Raw genomic sequence first — 16583 nt, forward strand, 5'->3', positions numbered from 1 at the left:
GTGAACCCGGGAGGCGGAGCTTGCAGTGAGCCGAGATTGCGCCACTGCACTCCAGCCTGGGCCACAGAGCGAGACTCTGTCTCAAAAAAAAAAAAAAAAAGAAAGTACTGATACTGATACTGAAAAGATTCTACCCAAATTGATTATAGATTCAATACAATCCCAGTTAAGACCCAGCAAAGTTTTTCTAAGAAGTCAACAATTTGTTTCTCGCATTTGTGTGAAAATGCAAAAGGCATAATATCCAAGATAACCTTAAGAAGAAAAAAACTGGAGACTATACATATAGGACATTGTGGCTTATTATAAAGTTCCAGTCATTAAGACAGTGTAGAGTTGATACTAGGAAATATAAAAATTTATCCATTCATATCCAGTGACTCAATTATGACTTAGTTTCTGTATAGAGGGGGGAAGAATGGCCTTTTAAAATAAATGGTACTGATTCAATTGGATTTCTATATAGAAGGTGTAGGTAGTATTTTTCTCCATTTGCTTAGAACTTTTAAATTTTATTTTAACCATATTTTATATTTTTTGTACATACCTTTTTCCAGATTAATGAAATTATTTTCTATTTCTAATTTGCTAAGACGTTTTATCACAAATAGATTTTGAGATCCTTTTGTAGTTCGTAAGTGTGATGATTGGGTTTTTTCACGCTCATGCCTTCCTTAAAGTTTGTTACACCATCAGCACATTACCCATCTGACAATTAAAAAGATAGATTTTAACTCTCATCAAATACTTTTTTGCATCTATTGGCATAATCATGTGATTTTTCTATTTCACTTTGTTAACGTGTCTGATCATGTTGATTCGTTCTCAAATTTTAACACTCTCGCATTCCTGGAATAAAAGTCATTTAGTCATGATGTAGTAAGCATTTTATATATCACTGGATTTAATTTACTGTTTTTACAAAAATTCTCATATATATTTCATGAGAGAGCTTGGCAAGTAATTTCCTTTTGAGTAATGATCTTTTCAGAATTTAATATCAAAGTTTTGCTGGCATCATAAAATATGTTGGGAAGTGTTTCTTCTTTTTCTTTTATCTTGAAGAATTTTAGGAAGAATCCACTAGTGAAGTCATCTGGGCTGAGGAAATTTTTTGTGGAAAAGGGTTAATTTATGCGTTCAATTACTTTACTAGATATAGAACTATTTAAGTTTTGTATTTCTGTTTGTCAATTTTGGTAAGGTCTATTTTTATAGGAATTTTCTCATTTTCCCTACATTTCCAAATTTATTGGCATAAAGTAGTTCCTCATATCTGTTTTTTTTTTTTTTTTTTTTTTTTTGAGATGGGGTCTGGCTCTGTTGCCCAGGCCGGAGAGCAATGGTGTGATTTTAGCTCACTGTAACCTCCACCTGCTAGGCTCATGCAGTCCTCCCACCTCAGCCTCCTGAGTAGCTAGGACCACAGGCACACACCACTACATCCAGCTAAGTTTTTTTTTTTTTTTTTTTTTTTTGTAGAGACAAGGTTTCACCAGGCTGGTCTCAAACTCCTGAGCTCAAGCAATCCTCCTGACTCAGCCTCCGGAACTGCTGGGATTACAGGTGTGAGCCACTGCACCCAGCCTCACTCTTATTTTTTAATATCTCTGTTGTCTGTAGCGATGTACACCTTTTCATTCTGACATTGATAATTTGTGACTTGTCTCTTTTTTTATCTGTCCTTGTAGCTGTTCATTAATCTTACTAATCTTTTCAAATGATAAACGTTTAGCTTTTTATTTTTCCCTATTTCATGCTCATTTTCTATTTATTAATTTCTTCTCATTTTTTAAATGGACTTTCATCTACTTTGGTTTTAATTTGCTGTTCTTCTAACTTCTTGATAATACTTAGCTAATTGCCATTTCAACATTTTTTTCTAAAATATGCATTTATTGCATAAATCACCCCCAAATGCAACTTTAGCTACATCCCATGAGTTTTAATATATTGAATTTTCATTATTATTCAAGCGAAAATATCTTCTAGTTTTTATTGGAATTTCTCATTTAACCCATGCACTGCCATTATTATTGTATAATTTCCAAATAGTGTTTTTTAAGTTTAATTGTACTATGGTCATAAAACATACTGTGTATGATTTCAATCCTCTGAGATTTTCTGAAATTTGCTTTATGGCCCAACATAATATCAGTGTTAGTAAATGGTCCACGTGCACTTAGGAAGAATGTGTATTCAACTCTTAATTGTGTTGTTCAAATCTACATACATATTTCCTTTTTTTCCACCTACCTATTCCATTAGTTATTCAGAGAACTGTCTTATCAACTTGCATTTTGGTAATAGATTTGTTTTTTGGTAATAGATTTGATTTTGGTAATAGATTTATTTCCTTTTTTTGGTTTCTGTCAATTTTCGCTTTATATATTTTAAAGCCACAATATCAAGTGCATGTATTTTTAAGTTATTGTATCTTGCTGGTGGATTGGCCATTTTATATATAAGAAACATCCCTTTTACTCTCTAGTGATGCTTCTTGCCTTAGATTCTACTTTGTATATTGATGTAATTATGCTAGTTTTGGGGGGCTGTTTGCATGGTGTATTAAGCCAGTGTCCCTGAGAAGCAGACTTTGAGTACAGAAGGTGAGAAGTAAACCTAGGAATACTGGTAAGGTCGCCTGAGTAGACACGGAAGGGAAGGAAGCTGACACTGGATGCACTAGTGAGCTGTTGGCTGTTTACAGCTAGGGCTCACTTCCCCTCTTGTAAGTCTCCTCTAGGCTCCTCAGTGGCTTTGCTGGGAGACTGCATGGAAACACCTTGGAATTTCTCCACCTGAAGGTGAGCAAGCTGGAGTATTTACTGCCAGCTCACATCCTCACTAGACAAGGGTTGCTCCTGAGGGCATCAGCTCCTCAGAATTTCTACTCTGTCCCATTTCCCACCAGCTTGCATTCCCCACCAGCCTGCTTCCAGGGTTAAAGAATACCCTCAGGCAAGACCCAGTGCTACATGCCCCTGAAAGACATCTGGAAAGTCATGACGAATGCCAACAGATGAAGCAGGGCACTCACAGTGTCTTCTACTCATGGAATCTATTTCCCCGTTCTTTCACTTTCAACCTTTTTTGTGTCCTTATGTTAAAAATGTGTCTCTCATAAGCAGCCTGCAACTGTTTCACCCCCACCCAGAGTGACCATCTTTGTCTTTAAATTTAGCCACTTAGTTCATTTACATTTAATGTAATTACTAACGAATTTGGTTTTGTAATTATCATGTTCCATTTGTTTTCTATTTGTCATCATGTTTTATGTTCATTTTTAAAAATTTCTTGCCTTTGTTTGGATAATTCAATTTTAAAATTATGTTATTCTCTTCTTCCGCTGTTACTATATTATTTTCCTATTGTTTTGGTTTTTACCCTGGAGATTCTATACTAAATACAGTCAAATACAAATTATACTTTTACCATCTCCTCCTGGATAGCACATGGACCTCAGAACTGAGATCTGGAGCATTTACTAGGTCGGCAAATGGACATCTTTGGCGGGTCCTGGACTCCATTTTTTTTTATTTTCTAAGTACTGTGAGGCAGTCTTCCAAAAACCCTCTGCTCTGCTTCTCAGTGGCTTTCCACTTAGCTTCTTCATCTCTTGCCCTCTGCAGCAAAACATTTGCCAATTTATTCAGAGGGAAACCAGTTGTTTTTGGGCTATTTCCCTGCATCTCCTCTTTCACCATGATCTTAATCACTGAAATCCTTGGCAACCCCCAGCTCCAATTTTTTTATTATTTTTATTGTTTATTTTATTTTGTTTATTTATTTTTGAGACAAGGTCTCGCTCTGTCACCCAGGCTGGAGTGCAGTGGTGGGATCTCAGCTCACTGCAACTTCTGCCTCCCAGGTTCAAGTAATTCTTGTGCCTCAGCCTCCTAAGTAGCTGGGCTACTCAGCCACCATGCGTGGCCACTACGTCTGGCTAATTTTCGTATTTTCAGTAGAGATGGAGTTTCACCATGTTGACCAGGCTGGACTCGAACTTCTGACCTCAGATGATCTGTCCACTTCGGCCTTCCAAAGTGCTGGGATTAGAGGCGTGAGCCACTGCACAGGGCCCCCAACTCCAACTTTTGTCTCCTCAGTTCTCTGAGAGCCCCCAAAGTTCTGCAGGTTTCTCTGTTCCTTAACAGCTGCCCTCTGCCTTGACTTTCACTCTCTTGCCAGCACCAAGAATCAGCAAGTGCCCCAGAAGGGAAAACAACTTCCAGGATATCTGCCTACTTGGGCTGTCCCCTTTCCTTTGCTTGCCTTAGCAACTATTCAAATGCCTTCAACAATGTTTTATGTGTATTGTCCAGCTTTTCTGGTTGTTTTGATGGGAGGGACGATCTGTTAGAAGCTGCTCTAGCATAGCCAGGAGTGAAAATTCTTCTAAAAGGTATTTACTTTGTCATTTTTTTGATGGACATTTAATTTTTTCTCTAGTCTCCACCTATTACAAAAATTGTAGCAAGAAGTAAGTTTGGACATCTGTCTTTGCTGATGTGTGCATGTGGCTGTTGAATTCGTGGAAAAGGAGTTTCTTGGTCAAAGAAAGCATGCATTTGAAATGTTGATAGCTCTTACCAAATTTTCCTCCCAAGAGATGTATCAATAATGTGTGAGAGAGTGTGTTTCCCCAAAGAGGGTGTGTGCTTTTATAGAAGAGGTACAGGAGTTTCTTCAGGGGTACCTGAAGATAGGAAGATGAATGTGTCTGCTTAAATTCTTGGTACCCCCATCTGGCCTCAGGACAAGATGGAAGGGATCCCCTTTCCAAAGTGAAAAATCCATTTCTGTGCTCAAAGTATCTTTGCGCCATATAGGACTAGAACCCAAGGGAAGTAAAAACTAACTGAGCCACAGGGAAGAGCAAGTTAATAAATGGACCCATAATGAGGATGGAGAATTCCTACTGTTTCTATTAAACTGATAGGGGTTATGGGAAGCCTCTTTTTATAGACCTTTAAAATGCTGATGAGCTCACCAGAAGTTCTTTTCCAAATACCCATGGCTCTAATTGTTTCAGTGTTAGTTCAAGAAAGTTATTTTCATTTTGAAACAACTTTAAAGTTCAAATGTTGAAATACACAATTTCCCCTTACATGTCTAATGGTTTTGTACTATTGGGAAGTAATGACTTAGGTTTTTATAAATGTATTTGGGCATCTTAAGGATGGGTCAATTTGTTAGCTTTCCGGGAATGTCAAAGCATAATATTGATAACTGTTTATTTTATTACCCTTATTCGTATTTGATAAATTAAGGTAGTACCTGATTTTGCATTTGGAAGCATTTATTTCATTGTTCAAAGACTCTTTTTCTTTTTTTTTTTTAGATGGAGTCTTGCTCTTGTCACCCAGGCTGGAGTGCAGTGGCATAATCTTGGCTCACTGCAGCCTCCACCTCCTGGGTTCAAGCAATTCTCCCTCAGCCTCCTGAGTAGCTGGGATTACAGGCGCCCACCACCCGGCTAATTTTTGTACTTTTAGTAGAGACGGGGTTTTGCAATGTTGGCCAGGTTGGTCTTGAACTCCTGATCTCAGGGGATCCACCCGCCCTCAGCCTCCGAAAGTGCTGGGATTACAGGCATGACATGAGCCACCGTGCACGGCCCAAATACTCTTTTTCAATTCAATTTCTTTTTTTTTTTTCTCCCTCTCTCATTGGGTCCTGGGGGAGATAATTTGAAACCACCTACATGAGATGGCCTTCAGGAATAATTAAATCAAGCACATACTGTGTGCACCTTTGGCTATTTTTACCAAATCTTGAGAGCATCCTCTCTGACTGGGAAACACACTGTAGCCTACTCATGAGAATATTATTCCTACTCATGAGAATATTATTCTTTAAATTTCAATGCTACAGCAATACTATCTGGTAAGATAATTGTCTCCAGCAGGATGAAATAAGGCCAAGAAACCAAAGCTCTCCAGCCTCTTCTAAGTTTGCTTCTGAGGCCTGCCTCTCATCCTCGCTTCTTCCAGCAGACCCCAAGCAGCTTCCAGGCTCCACTGTGCCAATATTCTTAGAGCATTCTTGTTTGCTGGCATGTTTTTGCCTCAGTATTCCATTTCTCACACCCTCTGATGGCCATTTTATTTTATTTTGAAGAGGGGAACTAAGATAGGTGGCCTGAAATATAGTAGTAACTTCCTTGAATCATGCTGTCCTGGCTAATGTCAATGAGATAACTAAGGCACATCCACAGATCACATTCTGGGCCTTTAAAAGCACTGCATACAAACTCAGTATTTCATTTAGACAGTTTTCTTATCTTCTTCAACTGGGCCTCTTTGCTGACTCATGTCAGCTTTGAGCTCAGATTAGCCTGTGGACTTTACCTGGCTGAAATTCAGTTTGGCCTGACTTTGCCATTCCTGATTCCACTTTTGATTCAGACTGAAATATAAGGTAAGGCTATGTTCAATACAAGAACCTTACAATCTGATGAACATGGACTTACTCAAGGAAGAGATTTATCTGCCTCATGTGAGAAGAAGTCTGGGTTGAAGTAGATTAGGGCTGGAACCATAGCTCAAGGATGCTATCTGGGAACTGAGCATTTTTAATTCCTGCTCTACCGCCCTGAGGATGACTGATATACCTCCAGCATCAAGCTCAAATTCTAGTCAAGAAGAAAGAAGCAGCAGAAGAAGCCCAGCCAACTTGACATTGTTTCATTCATCAGACCTACCATTGTCTCTCCTAGCTGCAAAAAAAGTCTGGGAAGGTAATTTTTAGCTTTCTAGTGTCTATAGCAGAAGAAAGCATGGAATGGGATGTGAGTGGATTTTAAATGATCCCATTTTCAGTGTCTACCTAGTAGGTTTGGGTTCTTTTGGCATCTTGTCCTACTCATTCCAGGTTTCATCTTCAAGATTCATCATTGAGAAACCACACCTACCACTTCCCCTTCTGCTGCAAAGACAGGGCAATGAAAGCCAAGATATAAATCGTCTGTCGTTTACTTACAATTTTTTTTCTTTAATGTTAGGAGAGCACAATGGCCAGATGTCAGAAAACCTGCATTTTAGTCTTAGATTATTTATCCAAAACTGTTTTGTTTTGAGCAAATCACTTCAAGTCTCTGAATCATCGTTTTCATAAAATGGAAGAGTTGGGCCAGAATCTTCTGTCCTTCCCTCTTGCCTGGGATCTCAAATGTCTATTATTATTATAACAGTCCCTTGTTACCACAGGGACTCAAAGAGGCCAGGCCCACAGAAGAGGCCCCACCCTGCTGCCCATCATGCTCATCTCCCCCTATCTTCCAGTTGTCTCTTAGAACCTCACAGAACTTGGACAGAGATAACTAAAGGGGCTAATATGAATTTAAAACTATATTTTTCATTGTCCTTATTGACTTTTGGCTTTAAAATATGAACTATTTTCAACTTTGTTGGTAGAACCACAGTTCTCCCTTCAGGTAGTGGTGGCTTCTCTGGAATCACCGGAGTGATCTAGAGATCAAGCCATTGAAATGGTGTCATCTACCAGCTTTTATTCACTGCTTGGCCTAATATGGCCAAGGGAGCTGCCTTAGAACCAGTCTCCCATCTTGTTGATATAGCAAGTTTTCTTCAGGCCTGTGCCTATAACCTTAGCACCTACTGAGACTGTGAAATACTTCCAAAACTTGCTTAACTGTCTAGAATCCTGGAATATTGCTGAAGATGGAAGGAAGTATCTGAGTATGCAAATGTATGCAACTACTGTAAATCCTCTAAATAACTTAGAACACATTTGGGGGCTAGGATTTGTGATTAATTTTCAGATATTTTCTACAACTATTGTCATTAGTTTCTTCTCTCAACTTTTTTTCAACTCAGGCATCTTTTGCTTGGCAACTGATTTACCTTATCACGGGTATAAAGTAGTTAGATATGTACACTGTGTTTAGTGCAACTTTAGTCAAAGGTTTGGATTCTCTCTTCATGTCATGATTATCCTATAAAATGTTCGAACTCTCTCTTCTAGTGGGTTCTCCATGGGAGAAGGGGGAAGGGGTGCAAGGGAGATTGTTGGGGGATTGACGAGAGAGTATGTCTCCAAACTGTATGCTCAGTGGGCAACAAGCTGACCATGGATGATGCAGCCAGGGAGTGGGATGTCCTCCACAGCCATGTCTCTGGGGCAAGATTGGAGCTGAGTCAGCTCTCTGGGTCTCTTGGTATCACCTTGAATGTTCTTCCAATCTCCTCAAAATGGGATAGTTCTACCTCTTCCTCACGGGAACATTATTCTTCATCTAGAATCTTCTGGGGCACAATGGGAGAAGTTGGGATGAGGCAGACCAGATGTCTCTGAAAATATACATCTGAGAATTTTAGTCTCATGCTGCTTTTATTTCTGTTTCAGATGGAGAAAGGATGAGATCCTAGCAGGGGTTCTTAAGGAGTTTGTGGATAGAATTCGGGATGTCTATAAACTTGAATTTTAAAAATACATCTTTATTTTCACTATCCTTTAACTAAAATTTAATATTTAATCATGAAAATGGGCAACAACCACAGCAGTGTTAGCAGTACCTGTGATTTTGATACCAATAGGAATCATAGTAAGTTTATGTCATGTTAAAGTTACTACAGAAACTAGAAAATAGCATTATATCCACAACAACTTTAAAAATGTAGTGATTAGTGGCCCCCACCACTAGATTTTATTTAATGCAGTAATGAAGGAGTATATATTTTATAATGGCACATTTAAAATATTTTGATAATATTAAAAACATTTTAATATTACTGTTTTTCTTTGATTTTTGTTATGCATTTTAAAATTTTTTGAGGAGGGATTTTAGCAGATTACCAAAGGGGGTCATGGCACAAAAAGTTTTCAGGACACCCACCATAGGGATGCAAATTTATAGAATACACAAAGGACAGAGATGGAGGGAAAACATACTTTAAAATGTAAACAGATTATCCTACTAACCACAGTACGAAAGAACTAAATATAAGCCCATCTGCAAAAGTTATTTCAATCTAATGTATATTTCTCCTAACTTGATCATCCTCTGGGTACAAATGGGGCAATGTTAATGGTGAAAGTCACATTTCCCTTGTATCTACCACCTACTCTAGTATCTCCTACTTTTACTCAAATCTCAATTTTTGTGGGAATTTCTGAAAGTATTTTTGTTTCTTCCTTTCTTGCTCTCTTCCTTTGCAGTTTATCAGTTTTCTGTAGTGGTATGCTTTAAATCCTTTCTATTTTTGTTTCGTACTTCTAAAGATTTTTGCAGGCCAAGCACTGTGGCTCCTGCCTGTAATTCCAGCACTTTGGGATAATGAGGCGGGTGGATCACCTGAGGTCGGGAGTTCAAGACCAGCTTGGCCAACATGGTGAAACCCCATCTCTACTAAAAATACAAAAATTAGTCAGGCATCATGGTGGTCACCTGTAATCCCAGCTACTCAGGAGGCTGAGACAGGAGGATCACTTGAACCCAGGAGGTGGAGGTTGCAGTGAGCCAAGATCACGCCACTGCACTCCAGCCTGAGTGACAGAACAAGACTCTGTCTAAAAAATAAAAATAAAAATACTAAGATTTTTGCTTTGTGATTACCATGAAGCTTACATAGATCACCTTATACTTAGCCTATTTCAAGCTGATGACAGCTTAACTTTGATTGCATACAACAACTCTGTACTTTTACTCCGACTCACATTTTGTTTTTGATGTCAGCTTACTATCAACTTAACAATAACATAGTCACTTAACACATATTTTGTATGTTATGTGTATTATATACTGTATTCTTACAATAAAGTAAGGTAGAGAAAAGAAAATGTCATTAAGAAAATCATAAAAGGAAAAAATGTATTTACTATTTATTAAGTGGAAGTGGATCATCATAAAGGTCTTCATCCTTTTCGTCTTCCTGTTAAGTAGTATGAAGAGTAGGAGGAAGAGAGAAGGTGGGTCTTGCTGTCTCAGGAGTGGCAGAGGTGGAAGAAATGGAAGTGAAAAGTGGAGCAGGAGAGGCAGGCAAACTGGGTAACTTTTATTGAAAAAATTCATGTATAAGTGGACCTGCTCAGTTTAAACCCATGCTATTCAAGGGTCAATTGTATTATTTCTTTTGTGGCCTGCAGAATTTCTGCTGAGAAATCTGCTGATAATCATATTGGCACTACTTTTTATGTGGTGTATTTCTTATCTCTTGATGCTCTTAGAATTTTTCTTTGTCTTTGAATCACGATAGTTTGATTATTATTAATATGTGTTTTGGTGAACTCCTCTTATGGTTGAATTTGATTGTAGACTTCTAAGCTTCCTGAACCTAAATATTGGCATCTATCCCTAAATAAGGAAAGTTTTCAACAATTACTCCTTTAAATATGCTTCCTGGCCCTTTTCCTCTTTCTTCTCCTTTTGGAACTACATTATGCAAAGGTTTGGTCTCTTGATGGTGTCCCATAATTCCCACAAGATTTCTTTATTTTTTTTTCATTCCTTTGTCTTACTGCTCCTCTGACTGGATAATTTCAAATGTTTTGTCTTCCAGCTCACTAATTCTTTTTTCTGCTTGATCAAGTCTGCTTGTGAAGCTATCAAATTTTTCATTTCAGTCATTATATTCTTTATCTCTAGATTTCTATTTATTTTTTATTGTTTCTATTTCTTTGTTAACTTCTCACTTTGTTTATGTATTGTTTTCCAAATTGTATTTAATTTTCTATCCATATGTTTTTGTAGTTCACTGAACATCTTTAAGAGGATTATTCTGAATTCCTCGTCAGTTAATTCATAGATCTCCATTTCTTTAGGGTCTATTAGTGGAATGCCATTAGTTTATTTTGGAGGTGTCACAATTCCCTGGCTCTTCATGATCTTGTGTACCTGCATTTTTGCATTTAAGAAGACAGTCCCCTGTTCTGGCCTTTGCAGATGTTCTTTAGTAGAGATAGACCTTCACTATTCAGTCTGTGGTTTTTGAAGGACCAACTAGTGATGACCCTAAGCAGGTAGAGTTTGTCGTAGGAGTTGGCTGGGCCACTGCCTTTGCTCTGATGTGGAATGGAGCTTTTGGATGGACTCTACTGTCTGGCAAAACCACTGGGTAGGCTCTGCTATGAGGTGGAGCTATTGGGTGGGTGACGGCAATAGCTTCTAATCAGGTCACAAGATGTAGTCCCTACTGAGTAATTCAAATATTTGGGATTTCTAGTTGGGCAGGGATGCTGACTGGGCTCTGAGGTTAGGTGGAGTCACTGGTTGAGATGAGCAGGACCAGAGTCTATGCTCCTTAGAAATGCACAATTGAGGATTGCCTCCCTGTCAGGGTGGAACCAAGGAGTGGGCTTTCGGCTGAGTGGAACTGCTGCTTGTCTTCCCATGTCAAGCAAGTCTAACCCCTATGCTTTGTCCAAAATAGGCAAAGGCCGGCATCTCCCTACTTGGTATGGGTTGGTAGTGTGGGCTCTGAGGTTGGCATGGAGACTAGCTATCTAGGGACTCAAGTTAGGTTGAACTCCCACCATGCTTCTGAAGGCAACCAGCTCAGCTTTGCAGGTGGGCTGTGAAGTTGGCTGATATCTCTAAGAGGGTGATACAGCTGGCAGAACATAGAAGTACCACCAAGATCTGCATGCTGGTCACTACAACCTCTGCCTCCTTTCTTTGTTTCTATGTGACCCCAGGTGGTCTCACCATGCCATTATCCCCAGTGTTCCCTGTGAGGTGAGGCGAGATTGGAATGGGCTTCCTGGAATGCTAGGAAAGCTGGATAACTGTCTCTGAGTATCTTTCCTCCCAGTAGAAACTGTGGGCCCATGGAAATCCTCTCTGTCTAGCACCGGACTGAATTGAGGGAGAGGTAGCACAGTTGTAATGAGGCTGTTCTCCTTACCATTCTAATTTAATTCCATTCAGTTCTGTGGACCACATTGGTGTCTCAGGCTTGTTCCTTGCATTGGGGTTTTCAAAAAGTCGCTCTGGTCTTTGGATAGTTGCTAGTTGAATTTTCTGTGAGGAGAAGTGGAGCCTACGACTTCCTATTCCACCATCTTGCAGACGTCATCCCTGAAGATATCTTAAATGAGCTCATGATCTTCCTCTTTTAGCCACTCTTATAATATCTATGCCCCAAGGTGCATTCTTTGAGAATCAAAGTTTATCTTCTATAGTTCCTAAGTTACAAAGCCCCATTTGGCCAGAAAAATGCCACATACCCTAAAACTCTCCACTTTATTTCAGTGAAGTAAGGAACTTATTCCCCTTCTCATTCTTCACCAAAGCCCCAGAAGCTTTGGCTCCTTTGGCTAAAAGAGTCAATGTTGGGTTTGGGGCTTATTGAAAGGGGAAAGTGGAGTCAAATGAGGGGAAAGAAGACGGCAGTGGGTTATTTCTCATTTGAAAAGAAAAGTCACTTTACCTCCTTCTAACAGCCCCTCTATTCTTTCTCTTTTTCTTTTTTTTTTTTTTGAGACAGAGTCTCACTCTGTTGCCCAGGCTGGAGTGCAGTGGCGCGATCTCGGCTCACTGCAAGCTCCACCTCCTGGGTTCACGCCATTCTCCTGCCTCAGCCTCCAGAGTAGCTGGGACTACAGGCACCCACAACCATGCCTGGCTAATTTTTTATATTTTTAGTAGAGATGGGGTTTCACCGTGTTAGCCAGGATGGTCTCGATCTCCTGACCTCGTGATCCACCCGCCTGGGCCTCCCAAAGTGCTGGGATTACAGGCATAAGCCATCGTGCCCGGCCTAGCCCCTCTATTCTTAAAGGTTCAAATCTGAGTCCCTGGGATGAGCTCAGGAAATCACAAAGTATACATCATGCTATTCCTTTTACGATCTCCCTCTTTCCAAAACCCACTTCCTCTTTTTGAGCCCTGAATGTCAAATTATCTCATTTAATTTGATTCTTGGTAAGCCTGCCCTCCTGATTTATCCAAATCACTTAGACCTAAACTATGAACCCCAATATGTTGAACACATTTCTCCTTTGCCCCTCCAGACCAAGTTCTACACTTCTCTTCTCTACTCTGCTCTGTGACAAGAGAGGCTGAAATTTATGGAAGGCATCAACAGGCACCCTTGTCCTCTGCCTCCCAGTTGGGTTCAGCCAATGGGAGGTACTATGGGGAGATACACAGTGAGAGGAAAGAGAAGTCAGGGTCTTTTCTTTTCTTTTTTTTTTTTTTTTGTGACAGAGTTTCGCTCTGGTTGCCCAGGCTGGAGTGCAATGGCATGATCTTGGCTCACTGCAACCTCCACCTCCTGGGTTCAAGAGATTCTCCTGCCTCAGCCTCCCGAGTAGCTGGGATTATAGGCATATGGCACCACACCTGGCTAATTTTGTATTTTTAGTAGAAACGGAGTTTCTCCATGTTGGTCAGGCTGGTCTTGAACTCCCGACCTCAGGTGATCTGCCCACCTTGGCCTCCCAAAGTGCTAGGATTACAGGCATGAGCCACCACACCTGGCCTAAGTCAGGGTCTTTAATTCCTCTAGCTTGCTGCCTGCCAGGTCACCATGAGCTTAGAAACATCGTTACTGAAGACACAGCATCTGCTAGGTGGCTATCGCTTAGATCTATGGGTACTTTCTCTGGCTTCTTGTAATCCCTCCTTTCTCTTACCCCTTCAGCCTAGGGGACACAAGCTCTCACTGTTGCTGGCCTGGAGTATTGCAACAGCCCTTCTTTCACATACCCCTGCATGCACCTATGTAAACAGTTCCTTTATTGAGCTCTCCTCAGTTCCCCATTTGAGTGTGCTAGGTGTTGCTGAGATCCTGATTGATTTACCTGGCTGTATCACTCAGTCTCAAATTGTAAATTTTCCATTTTTTCCCTGTTGATTAGGAGAGAAGCAAAACCAAAGCACACTGTCCAACCAGTTCTGTATATTCCTCTGTCCCCCTACCCAGCTATCTCTGAGTATGTACTGTGGAGCCCCACGCAGAGGCTGACTCTTTGCTGTGAACCCCAATGACAAACATGCAGGGCTTTCTTTATCATTGTCTCCCACTCTGTTGATTTTTCACCATAGAAAGAACAAAGCAAGGCCTCTAGCAACAACTCAGCTGCTGGGATCACAAAGAGGAAAGTAGAAAGAAGCAAAAATATAAACTATACTATTACCAAAAAAGGCAGCATTAGGACAGGAGGCGACCTGCTCAGTATTATGGGGACAACTTTACTGGAACCTAAGACTTTGGAGAAGAGATCTTTTCTGCTTGAGCATTAAAATATGTGTACCTGAGTCAATCCCAGCAAATGGTCATGCTGCTCAGATAATCTCTTCTCTGGTAGCCACATTGCTTGAATCATTTACCTTCCAGGAATCTAATTGCAAAAGTGATCATTCTCATTCTCATTTATTATTGATAGCCCCACTGTGGGAAAGACATTGTGACTGGTGCTTCCACAGGAGTAGGGCCATTTAGGAAAAAACGGTAATGTTTAAAGCACGGTAGGAAGAAAGAGGTACCCAGAATAAACATTTTCTTAAAGCAGTAATCCAGATGGTGGTATAATACCTGTTGCAGATATTTCTCTGCCTGTTTACAGTCCCACCATCCACACATTGATTAGCATTGTGGGCAATACACAAAGGAATAATAACAATTACTTGAGGCCCACTGCAAATTAAGCATTGTACTTGAACTCATCTAATTCTAACAATTGCACTATGAGGTAGACATTATTACTCCCTATTTTACTGAAAAGGAAACCGAGACTCTAGAAGTTGTCCAAGTTCACATAGTAAGGGATAGGGCAAGAGCTCAATCTGACAGCCTTAAGCAGAAGTGACCGATTGGACCTTCTGGTTATAATTTGTGAAAATAGGACTATGTATACACACCCATATATACATATACAGAGTGGTGTACTCAATATAAAATTATGAAGTCAATACAAGGTCCAAATAGATAGTGAAGAAAATATATGTAAGACTACTGAGAGAGACAGAGTGTGTGTATGTTCTTGTTTCTGAGGCAGTCACCAGGAATGGGAGATTTAAACTCGGCTTTGAATAGTAAAGAAGTTTGGGATGGATGGGGCAAATAGTGTGGGTCAAATCACAGGAGCGGAAAAGTACCAGTTTTGAGCAAGTATAGAAATTTGGTTGGGGCAAGGGTTCATACAGGAAGTAATGAGAAATTAAGCTGAAAAAGGAGACCAGTTGTGAGAGAAATGGCTATCAGTCCGCAGTGATTAGACTTTATACTGCTAGAAAGGAGATATGAAATGATTAAGCAATGTTTCAGAAAGATTGACCAGTCACACGACAAAGTATGTGAAAGGAAACAGATTAGATTTATGGAGCCCAGGAAGAGGGTGACAGCAGTCATCCAGGTGTGGAGTGAAAGAGGATTCAGGTGGTGGCCAGGCCACAAAAAGATGAAATGGATGAAGAGACATTTAGAAGGAAAAATCAAGAAGATATGACAACTGCTTATAATATTAAAAAAAAATAGCTAATTCATTCATTCATTTCCACAAATATTACTTAAGTGCCTTCTTTGTGTCAGGCACAGTTATGGGCTCTGGGTGTATTGCAATGAACATAACAGGCAAGACTCCCTCATGGAATTTATATTACAGTGGAGGAGGCACATGATAAACAAACATGTGAAATATAACTTCAGGTGGATAATTTGTGCAATGAAAATACATGAAACAGGATTAAGGGGCAAGATAGCAAGACACCCTCTGGGTGTCTCTGAGGATGCAATATTTGAGTGGAAATCCAAATGAAGTGGGTGAGTAAACCATGTGAATATCTCTGAGAAAAGTGTTCCAGGCAGAGAAGTCAGGAAGTGCAAAGACCCCGAGGCAGCTACATTCAGCCTGTGATCAGAACAGCATGCCACTGCAACCAGTGCAGACTAAGGTGGAAGTGAAAGTGAGGTTGAGGAGGCAACAGGGGTGGAATGCTGATGGGCTTTAATGGCCATGGAGAGGACATTGCATTCTATTCCAAATGAGATAGAAATGGAAGGGTTTTGAAAAGGGGCATGGCATCATCTGATTTACAATTTTAAAGGCTCACTCTGGCCACTTCATGGACACCTGATGATGGTGGAATGAGAGCAGATGCAGAGACCACTTAGAAGGTTATTACAATAATCCAGGTGAAAGTTGCTAGTGGCTTGGATTAGTGAAAGAGAAGGCAGTAAGAAGCATGGGATTTGGGATGTGTTTTGAAGGTAGAATGAGCAGAGCTTGCTGATGGACTGTACACAGCACATGGAATAAAGAACCAGAGAAACCAAGAAGGCAATTCTTTGAGACTTTATGCTCTCAGATTCTTAAAATCTACCTTTGAGAAGGGTTAATCTTGGTTATTTGATTCTTTGCTTTTTCTATATTCCATTCATCCATCAGTAAGTATACTAGACACTACCTCAAAACACATCCTGGATCTGTTCAGTTGTCATCACCTTCCCCACAAGCACACTGCTCCATACACCATTGCAATGCCCCTTAGCTAGCCTCCCTGCTTCTCCTCTTGCACCTCCCCTGATAAACAATTCCCCACATCTGCCCAATTTGATTGGCCTCTGCTAAAACCCTGTTAGTGAATTATTGGAATAAGTATTTAGAATAAAACCCAA

At 40.1% G+C, this 16583-nt stretch overlaps 1 pseudogene; it reads left to right on the top strand.

The window, feature by feature from the left end:
• Positions 1–619: 619 nt before the first annotated feature.
• LOC116809982 (small nucleolar RNA U13) lies at positions 620–714 on the top strand (annotated as a pseudogene).
• The last annotated feature ends 15869 nt before the right edge of the window (positions 715–16583 follow it).

Source organism: Hylobates moloch, unplaced genomic scaffold (assembly GCF_009828535.3).
Source record: "Hylobates moloch isolate HMO894 unplaced genomic scaffold, HMol_V3 SCAFFOLD_1, whole genome shotgun sequence".
NCBI classification, from domain to species: domain Eukaryota; kingdom Metazoa; phylum Chordata; class Mammalia; order Primates; family Hylobatidae; genus Hylobates; species Hylobates moloch.